General features: G+C 33.3%; 1 pseudogene; it reads left to right on the top strand.

Annotated features, from left to right (window-relative positions):
* LOC141363731 (uncharacterized) overlaps positions 1–11,259 on the top strand; it is a 77,335-nt pseudogene that overhangs the window by 49,730 nt on the left and 16,346 nt on the right.

Here is an 11,259-nt window from a genome sequence, read left to right as displayed (position 1 = left end):
ATGGCGGAAAACGTGATTGACGTTGTGGCTAGCTTGATAGGGCTGAGGTAAAAACGAAATAACTTAAGCGCGTACTCGTGAAGAGCACAGCTGGGAGAAGCGCGTGCAGAGGAGCCTGCTGCCTGCATATGACGCGAACACGAGAAAAATAATGGGTTCAATTATACTTTTACTTCCTGACAGTTTCACTTGTTACGCGAGGATATAGTAATGACTGACAGACGACGCCGAATTACATACAATATCATTTCCTAACTAAATATGAGAGAATGCGAAAACATTCAAATATTTTTTACCTCGCTATACCCGACAACAGTTATAAGCCACAAGGAGGTGCACTGAGAACGCAGGGTGCTATATTTCCCCTTATGAAAAAGATTAACAAGGTATCCTACAGCTAAATATATATTTCCAAAAAATAAAAAACAAATTAAAGAACTTAATTTAAGCTTGTTAAATGCAAATTTACAGAGCCCCTGTCATTACAGAGCAGCAGAATCTGTATTTGTGTTTATCAGTTAGATTAAAGTAATTTTAAACTTTAAAACTGCATTTAAAGGCAGACATGCCCATTCTGTTATATAACTTTGCGTGCTCAGATATTTTACACGTTCACTGTATGATTTAACGAAATACGAATAGCCTAGTATTATGGATGGAGAGGCATTTGCACTTCATTGCATATTTTGAAGGCCCAGCTGAAGTACCCACGGTTCGCCACTGATGGAAAATAAATGTCCCAACGCAATGAGCCATGTAGACTGTAGCTCTTTGAAAATGCGAACGTGTAACAAAGAAGTTAAGCAGACTCACAGCTACTACTGGCAGGTGCAAGGCCATCAGTCGCTTATAGTGATGCAGTGATGTGATTTTGGTGTTTTTGCAGAGGAGGATTTTTTTCATACAACACATCTACTGAGGGACTGTGAGGTGGCTATAACCATAAAGGAGATTATTTTTATTTTTACATGGACGTTTGAATCACTTCCCTTACAAAAATAAACCATGGTGTTATTGTGGTAAAAGAGTAGTAACCATGTTTTTTTGGTCTATTGATTACTATCAGCAAAACCATGGCTTTACTACGCTACCTATGGTTTAACTATGGTTTTTGAAAACCATGATTGTCAAAACCATGGTTATTTTGTAGTTACTATGGTTTTACTACAGTAACCATGTTTTTTTCCTCTTAATGCTATCAGGTCAGGTGTATAAAGCAATGCTAAACTTTTAAACTTTCCTAAGTTGTAACGTGTAACTGCCCATCTCATAACTTTTGGAGGATGAGGTTTAAAAGGTTCATATACATGTATACGGTTGTTTGAAAATAATTATCTTCTTAATAATGTAAAAAATGTAAATAAAATATTGTTTCATTAATCAATTCTGGTAACTAAATGTCTAACAAAATCATAGAACATTAATTATAAAGTATTTTCAAGAAACTATTGCAAATAGAAACATTCATTATAAAGTATTTACATGATAACATTTTGTCAGGATCCGTCAGAATCATGTCTTTTATTATATCTAGTCTTTGTGTGCGGGGTCCTGGCAGTACCATGTTCTATGTGGGAAATGTGTGGTTTTAGTGGTGTATTACTCTGACCACGCATTTCCCGGGTCTCGTCACTTTTTCCCCGATCCCTTACTTGTAATGATTTCCAGGTGTATGTAATTTATTTTGTCCCTATTTAAAGTCCTTGTGCTTGATGTTTTTTGCTTGTGCGTTTGTATTTCTTGTTGTGAGTATCCTGTCTAGTTTATTGTTATTTAGTAGAGTTTGTTTGTAAGTCATTCTAGTTTAGTAGTGTTTTTGTTATCTTGTATTTGTGAAGTTTTGCCCTCTTGTGGGTTTTGTTTTTCTGTTTTTGTCTCTTTATTATCAGTGTTTTTTGTTACATCTGTCTGCGCTTGGGTTTTTGTCTTGCCAACCCTGACACATTTAAGAAATACATTTATAAGAAGTGTTTTTTAAGTATTAAAAGAGTCAAGTCCGATGTAAGAGAACCGGTTAAGCTGCTTTTATTAATCCCCTCAACCCCTTAGTAGTCACTACGAAAGATGCCTGCTACACACACATACAGGTTGAAGCTGTCCCTATGTATCTTGACTTACCACAGTATCTACAGGACTGAAAACGTATCTCTGCGTTATTATAACGTGACGAATGAGAACACAACAATCTAATGATGACTTTTCTCCTGTTGGAAGCCCAGTCGCATTTCTTTAACCTGATAAGGAACACTGTGCCGTGCACGGCATACTGCATAAATGTCCCTTCCACGTGAGGCTGCATAAACGTCATTGTACCTTTTGAAGCATTAAATCTTTAAAATATACGGTCATGCGGCACATCGTTTGAAAGCTTAGACTTTCGGGATTCCATTAAGTGCACACACAAAGCATAATAAGATTTTTAGCAGTCATAAAACTGTAATCTAGTTGTTAGTTACCTAAACCGGGCGGCGCCAATTTAGGATATTTACTTACCTTCAAAATCTTCCCTTTATCCGCTTCAGTGAAATTGTCCAAAACAAATCGTTCATAAATCCCCAAAAGTCCAAGGAAATGGAATATCCAAGCCTTTTAATTCAAAATGATTTGTTCATCTCACAATCTTGACGTTTCTGACCGAATTACGATATAAATACTGTATACAACTAGTTCACTAACGGACATTCGTTCGAATCTCACTTTTCATTCACGATTTATAATGAATATATTCGGATGTACGTCTGAGGAACAAATACACCCCCTTGTGGAATTTCAGCGTTTCATAAGAGGTTAAACATATCTCTTTGTGGCTGTTTGTTGATCTCGGTCGCTTTTGTCTCTCTGTCTACCGCTCTCGCTGTCAGATCACCGCACCGAAAGTTTTCACCGGAAGTACTGGACCGCACAGTCAATGTCGAACGTCAACGGTCGCCATATTGTGCACAGAGCCTATTCTGAAACGATAGTTGTACTTACCAAACACTTTGATGAAGATTGCCTTGCAAACGGGTACCTTCTCCGGATGTTCTTTTTTGTTGTTTTTTGTTATTTTCTTTGTCCAGTCGGTGTTTTCTACCACAGGTGTATGTCTCGCTGGCTTATCAAGGCCATCAAAAGTGTTTACACCATTTAAAGCACTCATTTTGAGGAAATAATGAACATAAACAAACATCTGTTTAGAGCGCCGCAATTGAATTGTGTAGAACGCTCACCGAATTCTGATTGGTCGAGAGGATAAATAGCGTTTAGGCTAAAAATAGGCTCTGGCGCTTATCGCGTTTTGGAAAAGAACGACATCTTGTACCTACATTTTAACAGGGAAATATAGTGATTTGGCATGAAACGTTCAGTGAATAAGTTCAGTACAAATGACATGAGAAACTCATTTTTTTTTTTTTTTGGAAAAGAGCTCTTCATTTGTTTACAAGATAGAAAGCTTTTATAAAATTGAGAGACGATTAAATAGATGTGCTTTAACTCTATATAGGTCATTACAGGTTGTTAATGACAAACAAAGTGAGCCTGATAGCCTTCAATTGTAAAAACTGTGTGTGTGTTTGTGTAGGAATTAGTACCTTATTCATTCATTCAATCACCTTTATTCATGCTAAGACAAAGAACAAGGAAGCACACTTTAAATAACAAAAGTCTTTGTCTCATGAAGAGAAAGTATTTAAAGTATTGTTGAGTGACTGTCTATAGGGCTTATTCGATCTACGTCATCAATGTTCGCGGCGGCCATATTGTTGACATAAAACTGTCAGTCTGTCAATTGACAAGCGAGGCAGCGTGGGTATTATGCATGTTATTATCGGTGTAATTTTTTGAAAACCGCGAAATGGTGTGTGGTGTAATACACGGATGTTCTAACAACAGCAAAAAGAACCCCGGAATTACTTTTTATGCGATACCGACTGTCAGAAAACATGAAAGGAGACAGAGGAGTTGAACCAGCGAAGGAGAGACTCCCAGCAGCAAAGTCTGTCCCCATCATTTTACCCCAGGTAACGTTAGGGATATATGCTCACAGCAAAGTCTGTCCCCATCATTTGATCACATATGGTTAGCTGTAAGCAGTGGCTGAAACTGCTCTTTTAAATAAGCTGCCATAAATTGAGACAGTTATTAAATTAGTATTAATAACTATATGAACATAATAATAGGTCTGGCATTGATAGGGAATTAAGGGCCGTTCACATAGTTTTGAAAATCGTTTTATATTAAACAGAATAGCAGAGCTCACACCAACTATAACGATACAGATACAATGAACGACATCATTGGGATCACTTTCTGAGCGATTTTCCCACCTGATGAAGGATAAACCCTTGATAGCATTAAAATCTATTTAAACTTCAAGTGCACGGCCACTTAAAATGACAGTGAAGCTCATTGCTGAGGTCTATAACATTAGATTACCTCCAGTTGCTGTGAAAATTGACTACGTAATGGTTTTTAATCTATTACATTAACTAACTGTTATGCCAAAAGGTAAGAGATTACACAAACTATTAGATTCACTGTTTAGATTTACTCGAAACGCAGCGTGTTGAGGACATCTGCAAAAGTTTTTATTACAAGCAATATTAAGGCAAGTGATTTGCGCGAGTGCCGTGAGCGAATTAGCATAAACGTATTGTTTGGTGATGTGGACGATGATATAGTTATCGTTATAGTTATCGTTATAATGTGAACGGCACTTCAGTGCTTGTATGATGAATGCGGATACTGTATGAACAATATAGTTATAAATATCTGTATAAGTTACGGCTGGCAATAAGGACGGATCTTTACTTAAGGCTATTGGGTCTATTTGATATTGTTCCACAATAATCAAGCTCATCTTCTCTTAATACAGACGAGATTAAGGCATTAGGCTACTGCTCCCCTCGACTCAAATCTACGTGCGGCTAGGGGCAGGACAGATGTCATGTCAACAAGATGGCCGCGGCTAGCGACTTCCGGTGTTTGCGAATAAGCCCTATAGTTCTATAGTTCTATAGATCTGTAGATCTGTCTTGTGTTTGAGAATGATTAAAACATGTGAAGTATTATTTCCTAATATTATAACGTATGATCATTATACATATTTTGTATTCAACAGTTGAAATAATCTATGGACGCACAACAGGTACTGTGATCATTCTTGTACACTTCATATAATCTTTACAATAATGACATTTGTTTTCTTGCTCTTTTTGCTAGTCAAAAAAAAAAGTTGTTTAAATGTTGTTTATTAACAAAGATATTAATCATTCTTTAAAAAATATTGTTCAAATATAATTTAAAAAAATATTGTGACGAATTTCCATTTAAAATTAAACCTTGTTATATTTTAACTGTGAAATAATCAATAATCAACAGTTGGAGTAACCAATGACGAAACAATGACAACAACAATAACAACAAGTGTACCAACAACAGGTACTGTGATCACTTCTACACTTCATATAATCTTTACTGTAATGACATTTATTTTCTTGCTCTCCTTTGCTAGTCAAAGAAATATTGTTAAAGAGGGTTTTTAACAAAGATATTAATCATTCTTAAAAAATATTGTTCAAAAAGTATTGTTGATTTTCTATTTAAAATTAAACCTTGTTATATTTTACTGGTGAAATAATCAATGATCAATAATTAACAGTTGAAGTAACCAATGAAGAAACAACAACAACAACAAGTGTACCAACAACAGGTACTGTGATCAATTTGCTACACTTATATAATCTTTACTGTAATGACATTTGCTTCATCTTTTGTTTTTCTCCATTTAAAATTAAACCTTGTTATATTTTACCGGTCAACAACAGAGTTTTGTTTCAGAAGTCTAATAATCATTGTTACTTACTTTAACTGGACAAAATAAAATTTTAGTTATGTGTCAATAATAAATTATAAATTATATATATATATATATATATATATATATATATATATATATATATATATATATATATATAACTAATAACAATATTAATATTCCAAATATAATATATTTGAGAGTGTTATTATTACTTTGGTTTCATCAATTGTTTGAAATAGTTATGTTTGCCAAGCTTATACATACAAACAAGTTTATAAATAATTTGTATATAGTTATTATTTTTAGTAGGTCTAACTTCCGTTCTATCAGTTTTTTGAGCTAAAACGTAATAAGAAAGAAAGAAATAAGCAGCGCCGTCACCCAAGCATAAACGATGAATTGTGATCAGAATAATATTTTGAGTTTGAATAAAACCATCAAATCCAAAATATAGTATTTATTAATTATAACTTACATGTGTTTGTTGGGCAGCCTCGGCTGGTCTAATATGGCACACTCATTAATGTATCAATGCAACAGGCCAAAATGCTTTCTGTATCCAAATTTGGAGATTGGAACCTTAAAAGGATCCCTGCGTTCCCACCTCAAATAACGTTTGAATAAAATAACATTAAAAGTTTGCAGAAACATTATAACATGAATGTAAAAATTAATTTAGTAACATCGAAACATTTAAAGTGTTTAGTAACAAAGCGCCATTCCAGACATAATTTCCATGTTTAGGTAAGAAATATCCTTAATCCGAGTTGTCTAGGAGGTAGCATGTACTAAACAAAGGTGAAATCGAAAGAGACCCACCTCTACATGACATTAGCTGTTCCCGCACATCTCTCCTGTCAAAATGATTCGGCACACCACTGTTTTAGAAATTTAATTGAATATATGATGCGATGATAGATTAAATTACTCATTAACCGTTAACCAACCCTAAACATACATTTACCATATTCAGGCAAAAATATTTGTGACAACCTCCTGGCAAATTTAGACGCAATGAGTAATTATTTCCACATTCTCTATTAAAAATATTAAAAACAATGTGATTTGTTGGAATCTGACAAAAATGACAGAGATACATCTGTTTGAATCATATTTGAGTAAATTAGTTTTTTGAAGGCTCCAAAACAAAACCATACCTTAAAATCCCTAGTAATACCAACAAATTTGGCACACATCAATTTAATTTGTTTTTCTTTTACTGTTTGATTGTATTGTTTGACAGAAGACAAAAGGCATTACAATCTGTAGCTACTGTGCCAGGAAGGATCATGTTCAACATCAGATATTTTACCCCAAGATATTTTTTCAAACAGTTAATCAAGCATCCTATTACCAAGGAGGATTTCCAAGCTAAAATACAAAAATAAAACCACATCTAGATTAAAGTCATTAAAATGGGAGAATAAAGTAATTATTTAACGAGAATAAAGTCAGAATAAATATAATTTTGAGAATAAAGTTGATATTTAACGTGAGTAAAGTCGTCATTTAACAAGAATAAAGTTGTTATTTAACAAGAATAAAGTCGTTATTAACGAGAATACAGTCGTTATTAATGAGAATAAAGTCGTTATTAACGAGAATAAAGTCGTTATTAATGAGAATAAAGACGTTATTAATGAGAATAAAGTCGTTATCAATGAGAATAAAGACGTTATTAACGAGAATAAAGTCGTTATCAATGAGAATAAAGACGTTATTAACGAGAATAAAGTCGTTATCAATGAGAATAAAAATTTTATTAACGAGAATAAAGTCGTTATTTATGAGAATAAAGACGTTATTAATGAGAATAAAGTCGTTATTAATGAGAATGAAGACGTTATTAATGAGAATAAAGTCATTATCAATGAGAATAAAGACGTTATTAACGAGAATAAAGTCGTTATTAACAAGAATAAAGACGTTATTAACGTGAATAAAGTCGTTATCAATAAGAATAAAAACGTTATTAACGAGAATAAAGTCGTTATTAACGAGAATAAAGACGTGATTTAACAAGAATAAAGTCGGTATTAATGAGAATAAAGACGTTATTAACGAGAATAAAGTCGTTATTAATGAGAATAAAGTCGTTATTAACGAGAATAAAGTCGTTATTAATGAGAATAAAGACGTTATTAATGAGAATAAAGTCGTTATCAATGAGAATAAAGACGTTATTAACGAGAATAAAGTCGTTATCAATGAGAATAAAGACGTTATTAACGAGAATAAAGTCGTTATCAATGAGAATACAAATTTTATTAACGAGAATAAAGTCGTTATTTATGAGAATAAAGACGTTATTAATGAGAATAAAGTCGTTATTAATGAGAATGAAGACTTTATTAATGAGAATTAAGTCATTATCAATGAGAATAAAGACGTTATTAACGAGAATAAAGTCGTTATTAACAAGAATAAAGACGTTATTAACATGAATAAAGTCGTTATCAATAAGAATAAAAACGTTATTAACGAGAATAAAGTCGTTATTAACGAGAATAAAGACGTGATTTAACAAGAATAAAGTCGGTATTAATGAGAATAAAGACGTTATTAACGAGAATGAAGTCGTTATTAATGAGAATAAAGTCGTTATTAACGAGAATAAAGTCGTTATTAATGAGAATAAAGACGTTATTAATGAGAATAAAGACGTTATCAATGAGAATAAAGACGTTATTAACGAGAATAAAGTCGTTATCAATGAGAATAAAGACGTTATTAACGAGAATAAAGTCGTTATCAATGAGAATACAAATTTTATTAACAAGAATAAAGTCGTTATTTATGAGAATAAAGACGTTATTAATGAGAATAAAGTCGTTATTAATGAGAATGAAGACGTTATTAATGAGAATTAAGTCATTATCAATGAGAATAAAGACGTTATTAACGAGAATAAAGTCGTTATTAACAAGAATAAAGACGGTATTAACGTGAATAAAGTCGTTATCAATAAGAATAAAAACGTTATTAACGAGAATAAAGTCGTTATCAATGAGAATAAAGACGTTATTAACGAGATTAAAGTCGTTATTAATGAGAATGAAGACGTTATTAACGAGAATAAAGTCGTTATTAATGAGAATAAAGTCAGTATTTAAAAGAATAAAGTAGGTATTTAAAGAGAATAAAGTCGTTATTGATGAGAATAAAGACGTTATTAACGTGAATCAAGTCATTGTTAATGAGAATAAAGTCGTTATTAATGAGAATAAAGATGTTATTATTGAGAATAAAGTCGTTATTAACGAGAATAAAGTCGTTATTGACTGGGATTTTGACTGCGTATGCTACACATTGTTCTCGGCAAGTGTAGTAGAAGCGTTTTGTGTTCCAAATTTAGTGCTAATATTTTTATCTTAAAAAATCTTTATTTTTATCACAAGCCTCTGCTCCACCTGTTAAACCGCACACATTTTATCGCTTTCTTCATTTTTTCTGTTGAAAATGAACTACAAACTTGCGACTGCCGCGGCCCATCTGAGACCCATCCTTAAGGTCGGCGGTGGAGTCTGCACCGCTACAGTAATAAAAAAAGACGTGACAACATCGTCAGCGGTTGCCACTCCCACAATAGTAAATCGGGCAGCGAGATGACAATAACTTACCCGTCTTGTTAAAGAACATCTTGACCGACTGAGACACAACAGCTCTCCTAACATCTTACGCCTGTTTCGCACATACTCCGTATGCAGTGCGTTTGTGGTGCGTAATTTTTTACATAGCCATGTTAACAGGTTAGAGCTTTCACACAGCATACGTATGCGGTCCGTCCGGTCCGTTGCAGTTGCGGTGCAGCAGTGCTGCGATCGTTTCGGCAGCGAGTCTTTTTTTGCTGTAAGGCACGCAAGCTGCACGCCATGATTTAAAGTGATAGCGCATGTTTTGTGGTCAGAATTAACACGGATTTACAAAAAAATGCAGTAATTTCACCCAAAATGGATGTAAACAAAGTTTTTCAGTAGTTTTTTCTGTAATCTTATTTGTTGAATCCCAGTATGAAGCAATTAAAGCAAAACACTTACCACGAGTTGAAAAATTATATGTATAACATCTTGTTAAATATTCTACCGTGTTTATATACATGCATATACATAAAGTATGCTATTAAGTTTACCATTGTTTAATTATACTAACATAGTCTTTTAGTTTTTTATTTGTAAAACAACAGTAACCAAATTTATATTGTCTCATCACAATATCCATAACCATGGAATTTTTAGTTAAACTAAGGTAATACAAATCATAATCAATCTGACAAAAACCGTTTTGTCAACCGTTAAAATTATGGTTAATTTTTGTAAGGAGAACTATACAAAATTATCTGTTTGATAGACAGGGAAGCGCACCTGTCAATCAGCGCTATTATAACAGAGCGAGGCGAGAGACGAATGTGCTCAGTAATATGGAAAATGTGTGGATCTTGAATGATTGTAAGAATACATTTGCTTTAAATATAATGTTTGTCATATAACGTTTTGGGAGATAATAATGTTTTTTTCCAATTGTTATTGAGCTTATTTAGACTTGTTGCAGTTATAACCGCGTGTTTGGCGTTTGGTTTATTTCAGTAATATTGCTGTTTTTCCGGTAATAATAATACAATTTGCATGTCACTATTGCTTCCTTGTCTATTTATTCATGTCATTATGCTGTTATTTTAATTATGTGAGAATATTTCTTGCCATATGAGATGTTCATTGCCGTTATATAAATACTCTCGTCTATGCAAATATATAGGAAATGTAGCCTATAATGTAACCATGCCTGTCACCTATATTTTCTCTTCAAAAGTTATAGTCCTAATTTATATTTATGATATATGTGGAGATAAAGCAACCCATTCTCACCAAAAAGCGTACACGGGTAGCATAAATAGACCTTTGATCCTTTCATGTGTCCTGACCATTAGAGATTTTAAACATCCTAACTAGTCTATTAAATAATATCTAATGTATTTTGTTTTGTGGTAAAAAATACAGCAGGCTTCTATATTGTTTATTGAGGAGGCGCTTTTTAACAGAAAGTGTCAATCACATGACCATTTGATACGCAGAAGCAGCGGTTAGCAACGCACTGCAAACGGAGTATGTGTGAAAGCATAACGGATGCTTGACGGATCCCACCGCATACGTACTGCAATACGCAATGCAAACGGAGTATGTGTGAAACAGGCGTTAGTCAGTCAGTCTCCTGCTCTTCCACTCTGTACTTCATTACAAAAAAGCCTCCGCACTCTGATTGGTTCTGTTCACAAGCTGAAGGTGGGACTTACATTTTCATTGGCTCCCTCTGATGTTTGTCACTGATTGAACTGAATAATTTGAAACACTGTCATATCAGATTAAATCATTTTAGAGAGAATGAAATATAAAAAAAAATGTTTTACCAAATTGCATTTTTCTGTGGTTTTTATTAAAATCTTATAACTAATAAATACTACATAT

This window comes from Misgurnus anguillicaudatus, chromosome 4 (assembly GCF_027580225.2).
Source record: "Misgurnus anguillicaudatus chromosome 4, ASM2758022v2, whole genome shotgun sequence".
Taxonomy (NCBI): domain Eukaryota; kingdom Metazoa; phylum Chordata; class Actinopteri; order Cypriniformes; family Cobitidae; genus Misgurnus; species Misgurnus anguillicaudatus.
Note: the sequence above shows the minus strand (reverse complement) of the source record. Positions and strands in the feature narration are given on the sequence as shown.